Source organism: Fukomys damarensis, unplaced genomic scaffold (assembly GCF_012274545.1).
Source record: "Fukomys damarensis isolate Sample0158 unplaced genomic scaffold, DMR_v1.0_HiC HiC_scaffold_12, whole genome shotgun sequence".
NCBI classification, from domain to species: domain Eukaryota; kingdom Metazoa; phylum Chordata; class Mammalia; order Rodentia; family Bathyergidae; genus Fukomys; species Fukomys damarensis.
The window spans coordinates 57686403-57709454 of NW_022900924.1; positions in this window are offsets into that span (position 1 = coordinate 57686403).

Here is a 23052-nt window from a genome sequence, read left to right on the forward strand (position 1 = left end):
TGCCCTGGGCAGGAACGAGTATGGTTGACACAGACTGAGGAGACAGCCTCATCGCGGTCCTCGTGGTAAGGGAACAAGCCACACAGCTCCACAGTGGAAGACAAGCACCGGCCCACTAACGACAGCTGCTGGGGGGGGGACCAGGGAGAATGGGGGAGCTGCCCGGAGGAGGCGGTGCTCAGTGGCGCACAGGACTCAGCAGCTGGGCACGGAGAGGGTGCACGAGTGGGCTCAGTGCCCTCTGGTGGGGGGCCTGGTCCCAGCTCACATTCTTCCAGCCGGATCCAGAGGAAACTAGGGGAAGAGCAAGATGGAGCCCGGAAAGGATGGAAAGGAGCAGCAGGTGGCACGAGGAAGCTTCTGGACCCAGACTGAGGAGGAGGATTCTGTAAGACACGTGCAGCCAGGCTCTAGCAGTCGGTGCTGAGTCATAAGTGCTGGAAATCAATTCCAACCCACAGGAGCAAAGAGAGGAATTTCTTAGAAGCATTTGATAAAGCCCATGGAATTGGAGATAAAGCCAACCGGTGAGGCCCAAAAAACACAAGGCCAAGAACCCCTAGAAGGAAGCCGTGGTAGGAGCCAGGGCTGTGTATCAGTCAGGGGTGACCGCAAAGTGCGGCCTAACAAGCAGGCCTCCCATCTTCTTCCTGGCACGGGCTTGGGCACAGGCTAGGATGGCTCCACTCAGTCTGCCTGGTCCAGCAGGCAGAGGGGCCAGCAGAGGCACAGAGGACACGGGGCCTTGGCCCTGCTCTGCTAGTTTCATTGGCCACAGCAAGTTCTGCAAGAAAAAGAAGGAAGAGAGTGCAGGGGGTCGTTTCCTGGCAGGTGGCCGGACCCCCAGGTCGGGGCAGTTTGTGTGGGTCATGGTGCTGGAGGCCCCCCGTCTCCCCCGGCCTCAGTGCATCCAGCTCTCTGGTCTCTGCCCCACTGGGAGCTGCTCGGAGTGTTATGCACCCAGATGCTGAGGGAGCTCTGAGCCTTGCGGCCCCAACAGTGACCGGTGGGAAGTGCTGAGGACCCACGAGGTGAGGCCACACAAGGCTTAGGGGTACAGGAGGGACTCCCTCCTCCCTGGGACCAACTGTACAGTGCTGAATGGCTCAGCCATCCTCAGGATGGGGAACGAGGCTTCCCCCCACAGTCTGAAGCCGCCCCCACCCTACTCTGCACTGGGTTCCTCTGGGGAGCGGCGCGGCTGTCGCATCTCATGCTGTGCCTCTGGACGCTCTCCAGTTTGAAGATAAAACTTTTTATTCCAACTGGTGATTTTCCTCTCTTGGCCAGGGCCGAAGCTTCTGTTCTATAAACAGGGCTTGGTTGCTAGGTGACGGCCGCAGCCCCGGTCCTGGATGCAGCTGAGGCAGAAAGAAACCAAAGAGATCCGAAGCTTCTACTCTGAAGACAAGATGTGCAGCTTAGGAGGAGGAAGCCCTGCGCTAATTGGAGAGTTACATAAAAGCCAGGCGCGGCTGCCACCCGCCCTCGCTCTGTCCAGGGCATGGGATGCTGTTCATGTGTTCTCTAAAATCGGGAGAATAAGAGTTGATGTGATAAATATAGTCGGCTCTGGACTGGGAGAGGAAACTTCTAATTGCCTGACTCCCTCCGGCAGGCTGCACCTCCATTAGCCCGAGCCAGGAGTGAGCTTATTAAACACTTAGATCTACAGAGGATGGTGCTGTCGGGGCCTCTGACAGCTGTGCCGGGATTTAAACTTTTCATTAAAACAGGACAGAGGCTTCGCAAATCAATGAGAGATAGAGGAATGTTCCAGGAGGAAAATGCACGAAGAACATGTATACATAATTCACAAAAGAGCCACACATGGCTGAAAACAAATGAAAAAATTTCCAAATTCATTCACAAGCAAGGAGACACAGGAAACAATAATGAGAAAATATTTCTAATCTGGTAAATGGCAAACATTTTTAGGACACTGTCTAGGACCGGCCACGCTGAGGGAAGGCCTCTCTGCAAAGTGACTTGGCCGCGTCCTGAAAGCCCAAAACACATACACAACTTTTGACTAAGCAATGAGGAGATACCCTTGTTTACAAATACAGCCTCATGGCGTTATTGATAAAGAAAGAGAAACTGGAAAAATATCTAACAATGCTACATTAGTTAGATAAGACGAAATCACTTATTCCATGCAAAATTGTTCTCAAGATTGTGAAAGAAAGAAAGCAGATTATAAAGTCGCACACCTACTTGAGCTTATTCTTGTAGAATGGAAATGAAGGGAGTACAGAAAGCGCCACAAGTGGACGTTCCCAGACTTTCTTGGCCCGTGGACGTGTTAGAGGCGCCAGTGTTCTTGCTGGAGCTGGTGGGCAGAGCCCAGCCCTGCCCCAAATGACAAGTGGCCCAGCCCTCCATTGACAACTTAGTGCCTTTAGTTTGCACTGAGTCTGGCTGAGGTTGCTGTCCTCCCACTGCATCTCTGAAACCACCTGTACAGTTTCCCATCGCGCCTGGGGATGCCTCCAAACCTCCCCGAGAGCCACAGCTACAAACCAAAGTGTGCTAGTGGGGCACTCCCCATGGTGCCATGGGATGTCCTGGGAATCACACCTCAGAAAGCAGGGTGCCCCTGGGCTCTTCCACTTTAGCAATGCCAGGGCCTCAGCCTCAGTGCCCCCCACCATCACCCTGAGCCCCATCCAGACTTGTCCCTCTGCCAGGCTACCCTCTGATGACCTCTGCTCTGCTCCCTGGGATGCCCCCTTGGGAGCTACTTCAGTTCCATCCACCTGGCATTAGTGGGCACTTCAAAAATGCTTGACAATTTGAACTTAGGCCTTGAGGGATGGGGTTATTTGTCATTTTAGGAGATACATTTGTTAGCATGGTTCTGGGAGCAGCTGGCATCCTTGGTGTCCTCACTATCAGAAGGCAAGGATCTCGGTTGAGCTTGGGAGGGCAGCCTATATTCCTAGGCGGTGTGGGAGACCACAGAGGGCCACCCAGACCACCAGAGCTCCAGCCCTGGGCTTGGAGCAGCACTTACTGTTTTGGAACTGGAAGGGCCTGGCCCACAACAGCCACGTACAGCCACCAGGCCACTACTTCACAAGCTGTTACTTTCTGTTGCTGGTCCACCCAGGAAGGGATGGATGGGCACTTCCGGTTGCATGGCCCTGCACCAGGGGTGAGAGAGGGGCCACTGGATATCCCAGGAGACAAGACGGCACCACTCCAAAGTGAACCAGGCCTTGGCTGCTGGGGTCCTCTCTGGGGATGACGGGGACACCAGAAGAAGGGACTGGTATGGCATGAGTGGGCTTGGACAAGGCCAGCTGTTTACTGCAGAAAATCAGAAAATGGCAACAAGTAAAACTTTTTAGAGGTAAAAGCATTCTCTCTCTGCAGCTTAAGGAAGCTGCCTGTGGTGACTTTGGCACGATTTGTGGAAGATTAGATTCTTTGCCCTGATTCCCTGTGCCCTGGGGTTGCCATCTGTACCCACACCTGTCCGTGGCCTTGTGGTGCGTGGACTCGGCTGCCCTCTGCTCAGTCTCCGCCGGCTCTGGCTCTCTTTGGCCGGCAATTGTTAGCAGACCGGATGAATCGCAGGTGTGTGTCCTCATGGAGCTGGCATCCCCAAGAGAAGGACAGGCTGGGCATAGGCCCTGGGCCAGGAGGAGGAGGCACCTGGCCCTGGGCTCCACACATAGTGCAGCACAGCTGGCCTGGATGCAAGCAGATGGCCACGGAGCACCTGCTCCTCGCGGTCACACGTCCCTGGGCACAGCTTACCCCATGGTGCATCACTACCAATTCTCTTAGCCAAGGTGCAGTGTCCCACGCAAACCCCAGTGTGGACTCCGCACAAGTGTGCTAGTGCTGTCAGAGCAGGTCCAGGGTACGAGCAGGTGCCCGCAGCTGGTGGTGAGGTTGTTTGCTATGAATCTAAGAGTGCTCTAAAAGTGAACTCTACCCCTTTAAAAAGTCAGCAGATTAATTTTTATTGTAGAACATCAAGGAGTTGATAACTAGGCAGATTAATGTACTGACTTCTGTCACGACCCCTCCCTTCCTCCCTCCCTGCCAACCCCTGCTGGTCACCAGGAATGTTGGGGACCTGGCTGCAGAGGGACACGAGGGGGCGGCAGCCCAGTGTGCACAGAAAAAGGCAGGGGTGTGCACACAGACACCCATCACACACACGCAAGCACGTGCACAGACGGGTACATCTGCCTGTTTTGCAACAAGACGCCCTGGAAGGATGAAGTGGAAACCAATAACCGTGGTCGCCCAGAGAAGTGGGAGGGATAGAAACGGACAGGAGCCTGCCCTCGCTTTCGACTTCATGTAATTTTGACTTAACTACACAAATATCTCACATGTTCATAAAAGAAAGTTAAGTGGAAAAGAAAAACGGCGTGTACTGTGACCCTGAATACATAGTCGGCTGAAGGGACTTAACTGAGTACCAAATCAGCAACGTGCCGTACCGAGAGAAAATGTTCAGCTCTCCTCGGTGGGAGACGGTCCGAGAGCAAGCCGGCGCGGCTGGGGTCCGAGGCCACTGTGCAGCCTCCTTGGCCTGAATCGTGGCTCTTCAGCGCTGCAGTGACTCGGCGTGTTGTCAAACAGAACGGGCCGTGATACTTGAAACTGGTCAGGGGATGTGACAAAGAAATACTCGGAACCAGAAAGTGGTATGAGTGAAATATACAAAATCTGCCACATTAGTTCCGATGGCGTATTTAACATGAATCCATGACTGTACCGCATCTTACACACTGTCTGTACGAGGATGAATATCTGAAATGACGACACACACCTTCAGGCATCTGGTGTAGGTGCACCCACGTTTATACACGCACGTTGTCCACGCCTCTGTCCACCTCTAGCCGCGGGACACCTGACGCCCTCTGTGGCGCCGCATCCTGCCTGGGATGCCGTCAGACACACACCCTCAAGCACCACACAGCGCCGGTGGGGGCCTTGTCATGGTGACGTCAGGCACCCCGGCGCAGGACCAGAGACCGTCCAGGTGTCCTCCACAGCAGACTTGGAGAGCGGCCCGCTTGTCCCGGTTTCACGTACGATGCAGCTGTGATAGAACACAGAGCCTGCCAGAAACCATAAGGCTTCAGCTGCTCACCGCCCCGCAGGTGTCTGGAAGCTCGCAGCCACCACTTTGAGCACTTCCTACAGGCGTCAAAGCCAAAGGTAACTTGTATTAATCTCAGGACGTCTCGGTAAATGTAGTATAAAGTATTTATAAAAGTTTTTCTTTTCCTGATGTACACATTTCGGGTAGACTTGGAGAGTAGTATATTTATCCCCACTGAAAGGGCCCAAAAGCAACAGCCCAGCAGCAGCGAGTGCGCCCCGAACCAGACCTTTAGCTCTCAATCCCACCCCACTCAAACCAGCCAGGGCCCAGGGGAAACGGGAGGGCCGGGCTGAGGAGGAAATGCCAGGAGTGTCTCACTTTCCAGGAAGCAAGAGGGCTGGGCTTGCCTGGCACTCAGGGAGCTTGCTGCATCTGTTTTACAAGAGGGACAAGCAGAGCACTCTCTTCCCCCGTGGAGGACGCCTGGATGGTCCCTGGAGCTTTTTGATGACCACCAGCATCACAGTAAGACCACCCCCCCCACTGCTGTGCTTATGAGGGCGAGTGTCAGAAAGGGCATATGCGTGCCCTCCTGCGGAGCCATGCTGTTCTGCGTCTGGTCGTCCCCCTGGTACTGAGATCCAGACCGGCAGGGGTGGCACTTGGCACACTGCACGTAGGGAGACCTGTGAGGACCCTGCATATACCTGGCCAACACTGGCCTCTTTCCCAGGGGGTGGCGTTAGTGACAGAGCCATGGATGCTGCGTGGACACCCTTGAGGGAGGCCCCCGTCCAGTCTTGCCAGGGCTCCCCCGTGCTCTCTGTTTGGGTTCTCCACCCTCTGACACCCACTCACCGAGGCGTCAGAGTCCACCCTTCCGCTCCAAAACCTACTTCGGTGCCATCAGAGGTCTTCTGCTGATAAGCATAGAAAACAGGATGGCGAACCTTTCAGAGCTTTCAGTGACACAAACAGCCCGCTGTGGCACACATGCTGTAGGTTCGCCCTCTCTGGCACAGGACATTCTCACACCCAAGGCCTTCCTTCTGGGGCCCTTGGTCCAGGGATGGCACGAATGGGTCCATCTCCACTCGACCCTCCGCCCTGTCACCGGGACAGCACCGTTCCGCCTCTTGGGACCACTGGCACCCAGGACCGGCCCTTGTATCCATCCACAAAGCAGCCGCGTCCTGCCCTAGCCCCGCTGTTCTAATCTTTTGGTTTCCCTCCCAGTAAACATAGCGTTCACATCTTCACAGGCATTCCCAGATTATAAAACCTCAAACAAGTTCTGCACGAAGTTGGCCTTTCAGCCTTTGGTCCAATTCTGTGAAGACTCCTCAGTGAGCTTTGGCAGCTTTGGCCCAGACCGGCAAACAATCCGTGGCTCTGGAAGAGGACGAGGAGCCGGCTGGCACTCTGGGCACAGCCTGGGGATGGAGCTGTCACCAGGCTTCTCCAAAACAGCTGCATGCTCGGTTCCCTCTGACAGTGGCAAAATGAGAAGGCAGAGACAGAAAAGCACTCAATAGCACGGCAAGTATTTTAAAGAGAGGAAAGGGAGCAGGTAGAGCAGTTAGCTTTACCTGTAACTTTTTTTTTCCTTTTCTTGTTTCTTTTTAAAGCTCTGGAGAAACACTTCAAGATATTAGCATTTGCTAAATGTACATAGAAATGTTTGTTGCTTTTCTCTGTTTTCCCATATGTTAAGGACACGGTACAGGGCCGTGGTCCCTCAGTGAAACGGTGACAAACACACACAACCGATACAGCCTCCCAGGGGATTGGGGTCACCCTTGGTAGCTTATTCACTGCAGGTTGCTCAGGGAATCATGGCCAGGAGTCTGCACGTGCCCAGTACGGACACACTTTTCCTTTTAGTTTTGGCCTGGGCTTGGTTGCATCTGGGCCTGTGGGACCCGTGTGAAGCCAAGTACCCTCCCACACCACGCTTCTTAGAATCAGAAGAGAGAATGCAAGACTGGGCATGACACTGGAGAAACAGACTCAGGACTTCAGGCATTGATGTAAAGGGTGAAGGGGAGGAGGAAAGAGAGGGGAGGGAGAAGGAAGAGGAAGAGCAGCAGGAGGAGGAGGAAGAGGAAGGAAAGGAGGAGGCAAAAGAGAAGGAGGAGGAAGAGGCGGGAGAGGAGGAGGAGATTCAGTCACAAACACCGCTGCCCTGGCAGCTCCCCTACCACCAGGACTGAATCTGGCCTTGGAGCTCCACCCCAGCAACCTCCAGGGTGCCCTCCGGGAAGCGGGAGGAAGGGCCCAGCAGCATTCAGAGAGGGGTCCAGTGTTCCCAGAGATCCGGTCTGGAAAGGACCCGACGTGCCTTATGGACACTGGCGTGCACTGACTGTCTTATGCTGAGATTAAATTTACTTGCTGCTCTTCAGTGTTATAGTGGCAGGGGTTCTAGGAGAGCGCCAGGTTCTTCCAGGCAGCAGCAGCTCCTGGGGATGGATGGAACATGTGTTGGTTGAGACAGCCAGGTGGGCTTGATGGCTCAGCCTGTGAAGCCAGTTTCCAGCCAGCTCCACTCCCTGGGCACGTGGTCCAGAATTTTGAGGGGCAGCTGGGCCCCCAGACCGAAGCCAGCTCGCCCAGAAGCTGTTGGGAGACCGCGGAGGCAGAGGCAGCTTGGGCCCAAGGGTGGACAGCAGTCAGGCCAGGGTGTCCTTCCCCAGTGACGGTCAGCTCCCAGGCTCCCAGCCCGGGATAAAAACAAAATCTGCTAATGAAGCTAATTGTCTGAAAGGCACTTTTTTGTATAGTCATCGAAAAGAGACATAATGAGCATAAAAACAAAGACCTCTGTTATTTTTCTCATTCATGCCTTAATCACCATGTCAAGTGCTTGCCTGGCTGGTGTAATTACGAGCTCTTGCTGCAAAACTGAAGCTGGTTTCACGGCGGGTATGGAGGATGCATCCCTGCTCCCCCCGGAGCTCTGGCTACTGGAACATTTCCTCCTGAGAGTGGTCACCTGGATGCTGTCCATCCTTGGAGAAGGATTGTGGGACACTAAGACACAGAACCTGCTGTGGGAGCCTTGCCTCACCTGCGTGTGGCAGGGAAGCTTTTCTGGAGGGAAGAGCCCAGAGCTGGAGGGGGCTGTGGTCACAAGGTCACTGAAGGCAGCTACTTGCACCCCGGGCAGTACCCCCAGGTCTGCAGGCAAGGGGAAGAAGAGGTCTGCAGAGCGGAGAAAGCAGGGGGTGGATCCCAGAGCTTCGGTAAAGGAGCACAGCCCTCCAGCTCCGGGGCTTAGCCCATTGGGGCTCACTTCAGACTTCGGGTTTCCGGAACCATGAAACCATAAAAGGGTGTGGTTTCCAGGCACCAGCTTTGTGGCCATCTGCTACGCCACCAGGAGGGATGAGCATCTTACGCTGTCCCCTTCACTGGGGACGCCCTGCCTTCCCTCTCCCACTTCCTGCCCACAAACCCTGTAACCGCCAGTGCCAGCTCCGCCCTGGACCTGCAGCTGTCCTGCCCCTCCAGCTGTCACCCACCCGGCCCCAGCTCCCAGGCCCCAGGCCCGCTCTGCTGCTCTTCAGACATTGCAGTCAGCGGGGACACTTCTCCCGTTGGTGCCCTTATACAGCTGGACATTTCTAGGAATTTTACTGAAACAGAGGGGAAAGAGAACGGCTTCCCAAACCACAAATAGGAGAAAGGCTCTGGATATTTCTAAATACAGTTTTATTTTGATTCTAAAATCCCATAGCTGCAGCAGCAGCAAGTTGCTGTTGTGGTCCTGGGATTCCTGCAACCCCAAGGCACTGTCCTCCCTTCTGTCCACCTCTTCCAGACCCCCTTCCGGGGCTCCTGGACCGCTCTGAGCCCCTCCCACTTTGGGCACACACCTAGATCCCTTGGGGTCACCCAGTTCCCGTCTCAGGACTCAACCAATCAGCAGCCTTTCTGCTGCCTCCCCTGGCGCTCACTGCGGGTGTAGAACTTGTCCAAACTGAGACGTTTGCGCTGGGGAAATGGCTGCAAACCCGCGCAGGGGGCTCCTGGTGTCCAGCGTGGGGTCTGACCTCCCTGCTGGCTGATTCGGGGACCCAGCTCGTCCCCACGTCCCTCTACTCTTACCCTCCCGGTAGCCACCCAGGCACTGACGGCGGGCGGAGCCTGGAGGTTGACCAGCGCCCTAAGGTTGGACTCTGCTCCGAGGAGCTGGGAAGGCGGTACACCCTGAAGAATGGAGCAGTGGGGCTCTGCGTGAGAAACGGGGAGTCAAGGCTGGCACAGTGGGAAGCAAAAGTGCAATTACTTAGAGCATGGCAACTGCAGAGAAGCAGAGGGAAACTATCTTAGCAGCAGGGAGGTGCTACAGATAGCGGGCGCCCGGCTCGGATGCCCTGGGAGGGAGAGACGCGCTTCACACTTAGGGCTATGCCGGTTTCTAAAGACACCCGGCTCCCTGCTTGGTGGTCTGGGCCATCAGGGCCTCAACGTTCGTTTCTGGGAAGGGGACAAGGTCAGCATAAGCAAACGTGAGGGGCCCTTTCGCAAGGACGCAGGACGGCAGCGATGAGCTCACAGTGATCTTGTGCTCGTCAGCCACAGCCGGCGAGTGGCGGCTACAGGGCCAGGCCCCGGTTCTGCCATGCAGGGACCCTGGGGCTCCTCACGACCTGCAAGGCCCTGATGTGGGTCATGGAGCTCAAGGGAAGCACAGCCGGCCACGTCCCGAGTTGGTCCAGCGCACAGGCCCCAGGAGACTGGGGCTGCGCTGTTGGGTGGGGTTTGAGGCAGGTCGGAAGAGTGCCAGGCCCCTCCCCGGGACGTCTGGATCTGGGCTGGGGAAAGTTCTAGTCCTGGCCTCCTGAGCAGCCAGGAACACCAAGTGACGCGGTGAGGTCCACGGGACCCATGTGGACGCCCGGGATTTGTGGGAAAGTGGGACGGAGAACCTCCTCCTGCCTCGCCCTCAGGGCTCCGGTTGCCTGGAGCATCTGGAGGCTATGAGAGAACAGTGCAAAGAGCCGGAGACCCCTGAGTTCCGCTGTCCTCCCTGGCACCCGGAGGCTGAGGCAGGAGCACTGCAAGTTTGAGCCTGGCCTGAGTTTCTCAGTGACTTATCAAGACCCTGTCTCAAAAATTAAGAAGTTAAGAAAAGACAGCTAGGGATGTAGCTCAGTGTAAAGGCACCGGGTTCAAGCTCCATTGCTGCAAAACAAAACAAAAACAAACAAAACACCTAAGCTAAGACACCACATCACTTGATGGAAATGAGTCCCTTCGGATCTAGGCTGCTTTTATTCCGATTTTGTTACCGGAAGCTGAGCCTCCCCTGAGCCCGGAGCCCTGGAAATGGCAGGGATGTCTCCGGGGAGCTGTCCTCTCTCGCTGTCAGATTGCAAGGTGGGCATGGGAGCAGCCTGGGGACAAGGAGGTGGCAGGACCCGGAAGGTTGGTGAGAGGGGTGGAGTGGGGAGACTGGAAGAGGAACGTAAGGAGGGTGCACACCATGAAAACATACTGTGCTCGCACCGGCGCTCCGAGATGAACTTCGCTGCTCTGCTACAAATGCACACGAACTGGGGAGAGAGGAGACTGGGAGGCACGCTGACAGAGGGCGACTTTGGGAAGGACAGAAACGCTGCATGGGCATCTAATTAGGCTTACGACAGAGAGCTTCTCTTTTGTCTATGTGATATGAGGTAAAAGCTGCATTACTCAAAATAAACATGGCAGATGATCTTATATGTAGAAAATTCAGAAGTTTCTACCACAAACCTATTAGAACAAGCTCAGAAAATTTGTAAGATACAAAATCAGGATGTAAAAAAATCAATAGTATTTCTATACAGCAGAAATGAATAAGCCAAAAACAGAATTAAGACAATAATTCCATTTGCAATAGTATCTTAAGGAGTAAAATACCTAGGAATAACATTAACAGGGGTAATACAAAGCTTTAACATCTGAAGAATCAAAACGTTTTTTTGGAATAAAATTTAAATAAATGGCAAGACATTCCATGTTCCTGGGTCATAATATGTAGTATGGTTAAGATGATACTGCTCCCCAACTGAGCTACAGACTCAGGGCAATGCTGTGAAAATCCCACCTGATTTCTTTGAGAAATGAATGAGCCAATCACAAATTCACATGGAAATTCAAGTTACTCAGAAGAGTGAAAGAAACCTTAAAAAGAACAGAAAGAGAGGACTAACACTTTCTGATTTGAAAATTACTGCAAGTGAGGGAGGAAGAGGGTGGTGCCAGGTGTGAGGACACAGAGAAAGGTGATCAGAGAGCACAGGCATTCTAAATAAACCTTCAACTGTCAGTTAATAAAATTTCAACTAGGGTCTGAGCCAACAAACGGTGCTGGGTAAACCAGTTATCCACAGTTGGAAAACTGAATTTAGAGAACATGCCATTAACAAAAATTATCTCCAAGAGTATCAAAGACCAAAATGTAAAAAGCAATAATGTTAATATTCTTAGAAAAAAATAAAGCGGTACATATTGCTGACCTCGAATCTGGCAGTATTCCTTGGACTTGGCACTCAAAGCCGAAGCAGTAACAACAATAAAAACAAAAGGATAAGAGAGACTTCATCAGTATTGAAACCATTTGTGCGTCAGTGCCATTGAGGAAGTAAAAGAACTCATAGAAGAGGGGGATATGTGCAAACCATTGTTTCATGGAGACGTGTCCTCTCTAGAGTCTCTAGAACTCTTATAACTCAACACTAAACAGACAAATAATCCAACTTTAAAACTGGCAAAGGATATGAATAGATGAATAGACTATTTCGCCAGAGAAATATACATACACGGCCAATGGAAGTATTCTCAATTTTGTTAGCCATCAGGGAGATGCAAATCAGAGCCAAGATGAGATCCCAGTACACACCCACAGATTATAGCCACTGTAATCAAAATGACAGATAATTACAGCACTAGGGAGGATGTGGAGGAACCGGGGCCTCGCTGGGAATGTAAAACAGTGCAGACACTTTTCGACATAGTGTGGGAGTGTTGAGGTTTAGATCTAGATGTCCCTTAAGCCTTGTTGGATCATGGGCAGAATCTCTGGGACTGGATCCCAGAGGACAGGATTGTGGGGCTTATCCTTGACTTGCTGTTAGGAGGTGGGGTCAGGTCAGAGGAGGCGGTCACTGTGGGTGTGACCCAGTGGGTTCCTCCCCCTCCTCACTCCTCCCTTGACTCTTCTTCCTGTTTGCCATGCTGTGAGCAGCTCGCCTCTGCCTTGCCCCTCTGCCATGCCACCCTGCTTTGGTGCCAGCCAACCTTGCAAGATGCTTTAGTTACTTTCTTATTGCTGAGACACAATTCCCTACACCCACAACTTAAAGAGGGAAAGGCTCATTTATTTATTTATCTTGGTACTGGGGACTGAACTTGGGTCCTTGTGTTTGCGAGTCAGGTTGGGGAACTGCTGAGCTAAATCCCTGGCTTGGAAAGGTTTCTTTTGGATCACAGTTTGCAGATGTTTCAGTCCGTGGTTAGCTGGCTCCCAGGCAACAAGAGGGTAGGGCAGAGGAGCCTGGCAGAGAAGAAAGCTCATGGTCTGGCAAGCAGGAAGAAGAGGGGAATGAAAAGAGGAGGACAGGACACATAGATTCCAGGCCACGTCCACAGTGACCGACCTCCTCCCCCCAGACTTCGCCTGACAGTATCCGTCGGCTGTAAACCCATCAGTGCACTAATCCAGCACCCCACACTGGTGATCTGACAGCACACACCCACGATCCAATACCCACACTGGTGATCCAGCACCCCACACCCGTGGTCCTTCACCCCACCCCGAAATCCAGCACCACATACCCGTGATCCAAACCACACAGTTGTTTGCTGTTTTCAGTATCACACTCCCATGATCCAGTCCAAGGCCCAGCCTATGAGCACACGAGGCTTTGGGTCCTCTAGATGTAAACCACAACGCAAGAACTGAGACGACAGAAATGTGAGGCAGAACAAACCTCCCTTCCTCCAAGCTGTGGGTCTGCAGTTGTGTCTCACCCACACAGAAGTCACTAAGACTCTCTGCTCCTCAGTGGGCCAGCAAGTCCACACCTATGTATCTACCCAAGAGAAGTCAAAACACAGCTGTGCACAGAAGTTGCACACAGATGTTGATAGCAGCGCTACTTTATGACAGCCCAAAGTAGAAATAACAGATGCATCTGTCAACCAGCAAGTGCACGTGCAAAATGCTGGGCTGTGTATATGCATACAGGGAATGCTACTCAGCCGTACAAAGGAACAAAGAATGGCGAGGGCTTAACGTGGATGACCTTGGAGAGCCTTGAGATAGGTGAGAAGCTGGGCACAAAAGGCCACTTGCGGTACGATTTCATTCACACAAAATGTTCAGAATCGATTTTAATTGGTGATTGTGTGGGGCTTGTGGGGGGTGGGTAGGAGGAGGGGAGAAGTGGAGATTGACTACTGAGGAGCATACGATTTTATCTGGGGTGATGAGAATGTTCTAACTGCTTGTGGGGTTGTACAATCCTGTGAATATACTGAAAAGCACTGATTTGTACTCTTTATGTGGATGCACTCTTTAATATGTGAGTTATAGCTGAAGAAAACTCTTACCAAAACAAATCGACTTTTCCACTGGTGCTAACTGACAGAACAGCAACTTGGGGCTGCCTGAAGCTTTATTTGTCTGAATGAAGCCGACACAGGAGAAGCAGAGGAAGCTCCTTGTAGATATTCCTCCAGCCCTTGATTCAGCCATACCTGAAGCCGCACACATCCTGTGACCACATGGAGAGTTCCCATGGAGCTTTTTCCAGGTTCTTGATGGCCCAACAAAGAATTAGACAAGACCCACAGAAGAGGCAGTAAAAGGGCACAGGTCAAAGGTAGAAAAAAGTTCACTTTGCAGAGTGAGGGCAGCTGGTGAAAAGGCTCACAGTGGCCCTAAAGATAAGGGAAGGGGTCTTTTGTATCTAAGGTTCCTGGGCTATCTCTCTTTTATACAAATGGGCATTAGGGGCCGGGGATTTAGCTCAGTGGTTCCGGTGCCTGCCTTGCAAGCACAAGGACCCGAATTCAATCCCCAGTACCAAAACAAACAAACAAAAAAACACCAAAAACCCAAATGGGCATTAGGGCAGTTGTCCTACCAAACACTCACTTGGCATTACATGTGTAAACTGCCATTAAAAACTCATTGAGAGGGTGGGAACTGAGCCGGAGACACTAACACAATGGTGAGAGCAGCGGGAGGGGCTGGCTGGGTGAGGTTTTACTTGGGCAAGGGCTCACAACGGGGGCACATAGTGAGGGCGGATGTTTGGCTGCAGCCAGAGGTGAGGTTTAAATCCACTGGCAAGTTTAAATTTCCAAGTGGGAAGGACTAGAAGTGGGAGAGCTCTGCGGTGAGAAAGTTGGGTCTTTGTTTCCCCAGAGTGATTTATTATCTGCGGGGAAGAGCCGTTTAGGTTGTAGGATTAGGGCGATTTTATCTAGCGGGGAACTCTATCACTCACGGCTTCCTGTTACACGTAAGTGAAGGTTCAGGAATGGTGCCTTTTGATTGGCTGTGCCCACATGCAAATGAAGGCTTGAAAAGAGCATCTTTTGATTGGTCCTGTGAACAGCACCGGATTCAAATGAAGGATTGAAGCTAACAAGTTTCCAGTTGGTCCACATAGCACCTTTCTGACTGGTTCTGTATAAGTGATGACAGCAGGCCCTGTATTAGGAGAGCCCTTCTGCCTGGAAGTGTCCCTTCCCCTGTTGCCCTGTCTTACCCTGGACTTTCTGGCTATTGTAAACCAACTTACTCCTTGTTTTGTTTACAAATTTTGTTTGGTTTCTGTTACAATTGAGAAGACCCTGACTTGTACAGCAACACTGCAACCTGGTCTTGTAGGGTTAACTTTGCTTCGGAATGAAAATCAACTGTGGAACATAAGTGCCAGAACTTTCTCAGCTACATAAATAACCCCAAGTGAGTGCGAGCAGTGTCCCAGGCCCAAGGAATGTCTGTGAGCCCACTCCTCTCCCGGGGAAGGCAGGGGTGGGAGCCCAGGGTCCCCGGCTGAGAGTCCCAGAGGCCCCTGTCACTGGGCAGGGTGGCGGTTTCCATTTCTGCCATGTCCCACTCGACAGTGTCTCAGACACTTAGATAAAACTGAAGAGAAAGTGAACTCCATAAGGTCATTAATCACTTTATCTGGAATAAAAAAATACATAGAAATGCACTTAGTTTCTGAAAAAGCTATGTGAAATTTATTCAAGCTATTCAATTTGGCAAAAGCAAGATGACCAATATAAATTTTTTAGGCTGGAAGAAATCTTGCCATCTTCTGGTCTGCCATCTTCTGGTAAAGGCTTCCACTTTACAGTTAATTAAATAAGAAAAACACTTTCCTTCCTGTTCATTTGAAATACTCTTGTGAAGTTTTTATTTTGCTCCAAATTAGCCTGTTTTGTGACTGGAAGCCAGAGCCACTTAACAACCTATTTTCTTATGCAAGCCAAATGCCATGGTGCTATTCACATTCATTACTGAGCAGATTTAAAGATACGGTTTGATTTTAGTGTGGGTTTGTGGGGACCTGAGGACTTGAGGTAGGAGGTACAGCCGGGGACAGAGGAGAGGGCAGACCCGCCAGGTCCTGCGTGCGGAGCTTCAGGAAAGTGGGACCAGCAGGACACAGCAAGAGCCCGGAGAGCAAGAACCAGGATCCGGACAAAAGCAAGAGCTGGCAGAGGTCAGGAAGGGGAGTGGAGGGCCTTGGGAATGGTGCGTCAGGAAGGACTGGCCAGGCCGTCCCAGGCTGGGTGGAGCGAGGGGCGTGACCCACCTGCACCCCAGCCTGGCTGTCCTGAGGGCTCCCTTCCCACTGCAGCTGGCCTCAGACCTGGCCGCTGTCCCTCTGGCTGGGTTGTACATCCCAGGCTTCGGACGTGGCACTCCAAGGTTGGCACCTGGCTGCCGGATAGCTGCTCTGCCCAGCAGCCAGGAGCCTGGCGCAGCCTCGCCGCCCACCTCTGTCCCACTCATGCTGCTGCTCTCGCCCCTCCACTGGCCCTGGCCCACTCCTCTGGGTGCCAGAGCTGGACACTGTTCCGGGGCGCTGGCAGGAGCCCACCCTGCGTAATGCCCTGGAGCAAACCCTGGGGAGGAAATGATTGTCTCTTGCACCGCTCTGAGTGTTGGTCTCTGGATTTGTGCAGGTGTTTTGCCTCCTGCCTGGGGTGCAAGGTCCCTGAGAGCATTTTCCCCGCAGCCTCTCTACCATTCTGGCCATGCGTGTTGTTGATGTCCAGCACGTGCTCACCGTCCCTGGGCAGAGTTTTCGCTGTGGCTGATTGCAGGAGGCTTTGCTAAGTAGCTGTTCTAAATCATGCTGGTTTGGGGTATTCGTATTCAGAGTCGCTGTTGGTGCAAACAAAACCCAAGGGGGACTTTTAAGTAAAGTACCCAGTGTGAAAATCCACAGTGAAAATAAAATAATGAATACCCTAGGGACCATGGAATTTCAAATTTGTCTTACTTGTTTTCTGGCCAGCTTGGGAGCTATGGCACAGCTCGGAATGTCCTTTAAATGGAAAGGACAACGGGGAGGGACACAGATGAGGGAGCCACTCCTCTCCAGGTGCTTTCCCTGAGCAGGTAATGGCTGATGGTGGGCCCGGGAGGGAGGAGAAAGTAGGTGGAAACACAATCCTTGTTTGGGTACAACAGCATCAGTGAAATAGCCGAAACATTATTTTCATGATATTGGACCATTATTTAGAGTGTTTCAGTACGGTGATGGTATTATGGTTATGCTGCTAATAAAAGACTCGTTATGTCTCAGAGATACATATGCATGATTCACTAATGAAGTGAGAAGGGCTCCGGAATTCGCTCTGAAATGAGGAATGGTGTGGGTGATGGTAACTGAGGACTTGGGGTTTTTTCTCTACTTCTGTATATGCTTGAAATTTTCCATCATGAAAACTTGAAATGTACAGTGGAATCACTATGACCCATGTCAACTTGCTGAGTGCTACGGTTCGTCACTGGGTCTTCAGAGCGGGAGGGGCCGGCGTCCCCGTGGTCCGGGGGAGGGTGCTGGGTCGGGCGGTCCCTGTGGAGGAGGATGAAGCTAAGGCACCTTCCTGTGTGAGGTGCTGCCATGGCGAGGAGCACTCTCTGCCTGGACGGCTCCCTCGGGGTGCCCTGGTGAGGGGCTGATGGCAGCCAAAGGAGGGGAGAGAAAAGTTCCCAAGGACAGTCTCATTCTGGGGTTGGAGACCTTCTGTGGCACTGACCTGCTCCTGGGGTGTGGGGGCCTGCAGTAGGAATGAGCAAGGCCACAGCCGCCCTCTCTGCAGGCTGGGGAACCCGCTTCCCTCCTGGGGTGAGGCTGCTCTTGCCCTACATGGCCAAGTGCGCGTCTGGCGTCGGCGATTAACTGGTTAAATGACCGATGGAGCGGTTGACAGCTGAGTTCGTGGGAGGCTTGCTCGGGCCCAGGGCTGACCTCACCCTCATCTGGCCCGGTGCACGGCCACGTCAGGGAACACCACTTTCTCTCTTCACTCTTCCTGGCTCTGGGCTTGGTACTTCGACCCCTCGGGGTTTATGAGAGTGGTTTGTGGATCAGCCGCCCACTCAGGCACGGCCTACACCCTGCAGCCTCATTCTTAAAGCAGGACACAGAATAGAACAGCAGGCACCAGGGTCCCGAGGTCACAGCGTGGCAGTGATTTACAAGGGACACAGACCGCGGTCATTGAAGAGCCCACTGGTGCGTCTGCTCCTTCATGCAGGGAAGGCTGTGATTCGAACCTGCATTTGTTCGTGAGTCTCCAGTTCATTTTCTGACACCCAAAGACTCACCCCACCCCAGCTTCCAAGTCTGTATTCACTGGTCTCCTAGGCATCTCCACTCAGATTTTCTGCACGAAATTCAGCCTTCCCAGTGATAAATTCATTATTTTCCTTCAAATTGTTCGCTTCTCATACCACGCGGCTTTGTTATTGGCCAAAACTTGCTGTCAGCAGCCAGCCCTGGCATCAGTGTCCCCTGCTCAGCCACTCTGCACCTCCAGCCCCCTGGAGTCTCTGCAGTCGGGTGACCACGACTGCCTGCACACCGAATTGCTCTCCGGGACCCCATGAACAAGCTCGCAGGCTGGATCGTTCCAAGGGAACAGGTCTGGGTATTTCCCTAAATGATAAGAGAAGCAGCTCAGGAAGGGGCAGGGTAAGCTATCGTGGGCTTCTGGTGCCAGTCAGCCTGGTCCATGTCTTGACCTGAAGACCAGCCTGACTTACCTAGCAAGACTTTGCCTTGAAAAAAATTCAGTGTTGAAATTGCCTTCTGCTCTATAAAAGGTCTGTTTGGTTACATACACTTGTGGGTGTTTGTCTTCGAAGCTGTGTAGAAGCCGCGGATGCTCCTGTGTGTCGCTTCCTGTACCTGGGATGCCTCCCTGCACCCACCACTGCCCACGAAGCCTGAGATGCAGGAAGATGAGGCCTGAGGGGCTCACACAGCCCCAGCACCGGTTGGAACTAAGACGAGAACCCCTGTGTGCTGAGATCTCCCCTCCAGGCTCTGGCAGGGTCAGGAACCAGGCAGGAAGAACCCACACAGATTGGAGGGCACAGTCCATGGCGCCTTTCAACAGAGCTGGGGACGCAGAGCAGTTGGACGTTCTTATCACCTCTCTTCCCCATCCCATGCAATTTCTGCTGTCTCACTCAGCCTTCTAGTGGCTCGCACATAAATTTGACTCCTTTCCAGCGTGATGACTGTCTCCCATTTGCAATTCTCAAGCATGGGACTGCAAAGTATTTAACATTGTCATTAAAGCTTTTAAAAGACACCCTACTTTGATAAAGTGGCAATTCTCAGGCATCTGGCTTGTGCCCGAGGGCCATTTGTCATCTTACGATCGATGGCATTGATTTAGCTTCTAAGTGCGTGTGCCGGAGCCTTCTCCAGACAACAGCAGTGTCACCAAGTGGGGATGGAGCCGCTGTTATTACAGTGGGCTATAGATGAAGCCTTGACAGATCCAAGAACACCGCCATCTCTAGGTCTTTCCCGTTAGCGTCAAGATGATCCACGGGGAGGAGTCCAGGCCCTCACTTTGCAGCTCCCCTGCCTCTGTCAGGGACCCAGGATAGCCTTGCTGCCAGTGGGGCCTGACTGCCAGTTTTCCTTCTGGAAAACTATGCTTCTCAGGTCAAGAGAACCATGGTGTCTGTTGTTCCCGTACAAATCTCTAGCAAATTAAGAAAATGTTCTTTTCAAAATTTGCACCCCTGAGGAAAGCTAGCTCTTCTAGTGGGAAGTATGAGGGAGGCTGGAGGTCAGAAGGCAAATGCTACAGGGCAGAGGAGGGTGTGGGTGGTGTCAGGGCTGGACACGATATGGGACTGTCCTGAGGGTCTGCATGCCAGAGCCTGGACCCCAGCATGGCCACGTTAGGGCATCAGTAGGCGCTGGGGTCAGCTCATTGTGCGGCTCTGGGTCACCGCAGTGTTGAGCTCATAAAGGATTAAGGTCTCTCTTGCCATCCTGAGTCAGACTTCGCAAAAGTGAGTGACCAGGGATGCAGCTCAGTGGCGCCACGGCTGCCTCACAAGTGCCAGGTCCTGAGTTTGATCCTCAGTACCACAAAAAAAAAAAAAGAAGAAGAAGAAGAAGAAGAAAGGAAGTGATCCTGGCAGAGTTCACTCTGTGACTTCGCTCTCACCATGTGACCTCTGCCTTCCCCACAGGTTCCTGCCACGTGTTCATGGTCATGTGACAATGTAGCCCTCATCAGAGGTGCATTTGATAGGTCCCCCCCCCACTCGGGGACATTCAGCCTCCAGACTGTGAGCTAAATTAACCTCTTTTCTCTACATGTCATCCCACCTCAGGTATTTTGTTACAGCCATGGAAAACAAACTGGTAGGATAATATGAGATTTTTATAGTGCTACTCAATTTAATACTTATGCATTGTTTACTTCTGGAATTTTCCACTTAATATTTTTGGATTATGATTGACCACAGGTAACTGAAATCAAAGAAAGTAGAATCACAAATAAGTGAGGAGTATTGTATTATCTTTTGTTTATTTTATTTTTTTTCTGCTACCAGGGATTGAACTTGGGACCTTGGCAGGTGACGGTACCAGAGGTAAATCCCCGGCCCTGCATTGCCTCCGTAGTATGTCTTGCTTCCTGCCTAAGGGCAAGGAGTGCTTTCCCATTTATTCACATCTCTTTGATGTCTTCCAACAATGTTCTAATTTCCATTGCATATGTCTTGAACTATTTTTGTTATCCCTAAGTATTTTTTCATTTTAAATTTTATATCAGTCAGTGCTTACTGGAGAAACCAATTTGATGTAAGATGTACAAACACGTAAGAATTTACACGACTGGCTTACAATGTCCCACAGAGTCGGGTACGGAAGAGTGCAGAGGGGCTGTCTGTGTCTGGCGACCAGAAGGATCCAGTCCAGGCCTGGAGCGGACTGTACAGTGCCACACGAGTCCATGTCAGGGGGCTGAAGGGTCCACGAGGGGAAGCCAGGAGACAGCATCCAAGCCAAAGTGAAGACCGGCGCTCCCCCAAAGAGACCGCAAGCCCCCTCCTTCCTGGCCCTGTATTCCATGCAGGCTGCGAGCCCACTGGTGCTGTCACTCACACCAAGGATGTCATCTGTCCCCCGTAAGCCCCCTCAGCCACACCCAGAACTGTGCCATCCAGTTTAGCTGGGCGTTTCTTACCCACGTTGACACAATCCATGAACTATTACAAGCTCATCTTATTTTGTAGTATGTTTGATGCACAATAACTGTGATCATCTTGGCGAATTAGTACACATGCGTACCACGTCGTGACTGCTTTTACTCTCCCTTCTCCCCTTCTATTTCCACAGAGTCTACCTCCCTGCTTCCTACCATCTCTCTTTTATTTTTAACCAAGGACTTAATTTTTCGGTGCTCTCTATTTGATGCGATTACTGATTGAGTAGGGTTTGTGCCTGCCGTTTTGCCATTTGTTTTCTCTGTGTCACATCTTTTATGGCTCTTGCTTTTGCTCCTTTATTCCTCCATTTGTGTTTTCTTCTATGTTAAATAAGTATTTTAGTGCACTACTTTAATGCTCCTGTTATTTCATTTACTATATCTTTTTGCATTACTTTCTCTATAGTTACTTTGCATGAGGATTAAAATTAACATTTTAGCTTATAACAAGGCAGTCTGAATAAATACCAACTTTATCTCAATAGTTTACAAAAACTGCTCTAATATAATTCTATTTTCTTCCCCTTCCTTATGCTATTATTGTTATAAAAATGGCATCTTTATATATTTTGTGCCTACCAACAAAAATATACTGCTCTATGCACTTGTGCTTTATATCAGACAAAAATAAGTTATAGGCAAAAACACATTTATATTGTCTATTCAAACAATTTTATTTAATCTTGTTGGTGCTCTTATCTATGTGGGTTTTAGCATCCATTTATTCCGGTGTAAAGGAGTTTTAATAACTACAGCATTGTAGGGAAGGTGTGCTAGTGTTCTGGCTGTGTCAACGTCCCCCAGTGCCTCCTGTGGTCACAGGTGGGGCTTTTCAGAGGTGCTTGGATCAAGGCTGTGATGCTGGGATTGATTCATGGTGGGACGCTAGGAGTAAGGCGGCCCACACTGGTGCGAGTGCTACCTGCCCTAAGGGTGGGCAGCCTGGATAGGATACGAGGGGCAGAAAGAGCATTGTGCCTTCTCACTTGTCACTGGCTGCTTGCTGCCTTCTGCCTGCCTGCTCTGCCAGGCCCCCTGCCTTAGAGCCAGCCAGCCATGAACGGAAACCTCTACAAACTGTTACCTAAATAAACCTTTCCTCCTTTCACTTTCGGTTTTGAGTATTTCTGTCTTAACAATGAGAAAAGTAACTAAGGCAGAGCTTGGTACAGAGCAATCACTACTGTGACCTTACCTGACCATGTGGTTCAGGAACCTCTGTAGTTGGCTTGTGGGAAGCATTTGGAAAGGTTCAGAGATGCTGGCTGAACAAGCAGCCCTGGGATGCCTTAAGATGGACTTGATGGGAGATTCTGGTCAGAGCTCAGAAGGCCAAATTGCTGATAGAAATGCAGGCAGTTGAGGCTGGTTCCAGGAGGTTTCTGCGGCACTGCACTGGCTGCTGGACCCCAGGCAATGAGTGTTACGCCTTGGCAGAAAGTTTGTCTGCATTGTGCTCATATCCTGAGACATTACCTGAGACTGAGATTAAGGGCTGAGGGCTAATTAATGGGGCAGAAGAAATTTCAAGGCAGTCTAATGTTGAGGCCCTGGCATGGCTACTATTGGGGGCTTTGGGCCAGATCTATGTTGAGAATCCACAGCATGGATTCCAAAAGAATTTAAAACATTTGAGTTTGGCCAGAAAGTAAGCTCTAGTAAAGTCGTGGCCTGTAAAGGTGGAACAGAGGAGAAATTGATTGTGAAAAGACTGGCAAGAAAAAGCCAAGTATTTCAGAAAAGGCCTGAATAGAAAAGATGGCCTGAGGAGATCATAAAACCAGCAGGACTCCACCCTTTGCAACCTCAATAAGGAAAGTAATGAAGACAGCTAGCAACAGATCCTCTCAGTTTTCGTTTATCTGGCAACATCATAACATCTCCTCCTCGTTTTCCCAGAACAATTCTGCCAGCTGTAAGGTCTGAGCTGGCAGTGGCGGCCTTCCAGGACACGGACGGTGTCACCCCGCAGGTGGGAAACCTACTGTTTATCTAACTGAGGACTGAATGTATGTAACGTGTCACCTCTTCCTTGTGGGTTTAAGATTTCCTCCTTGTCCTGTCTTTCCACAGTTTTGTCACCACGTGTCTAAGTGTCTCTTGAATTTATCTTACATGGAGTTTATTCATCTTTATAGCATAGGTTGACATTTTTCATCAGATTCGGAAAGTGTTTATCCCTTATTCTCCGCTGCTCCTTCTGCCCTTTC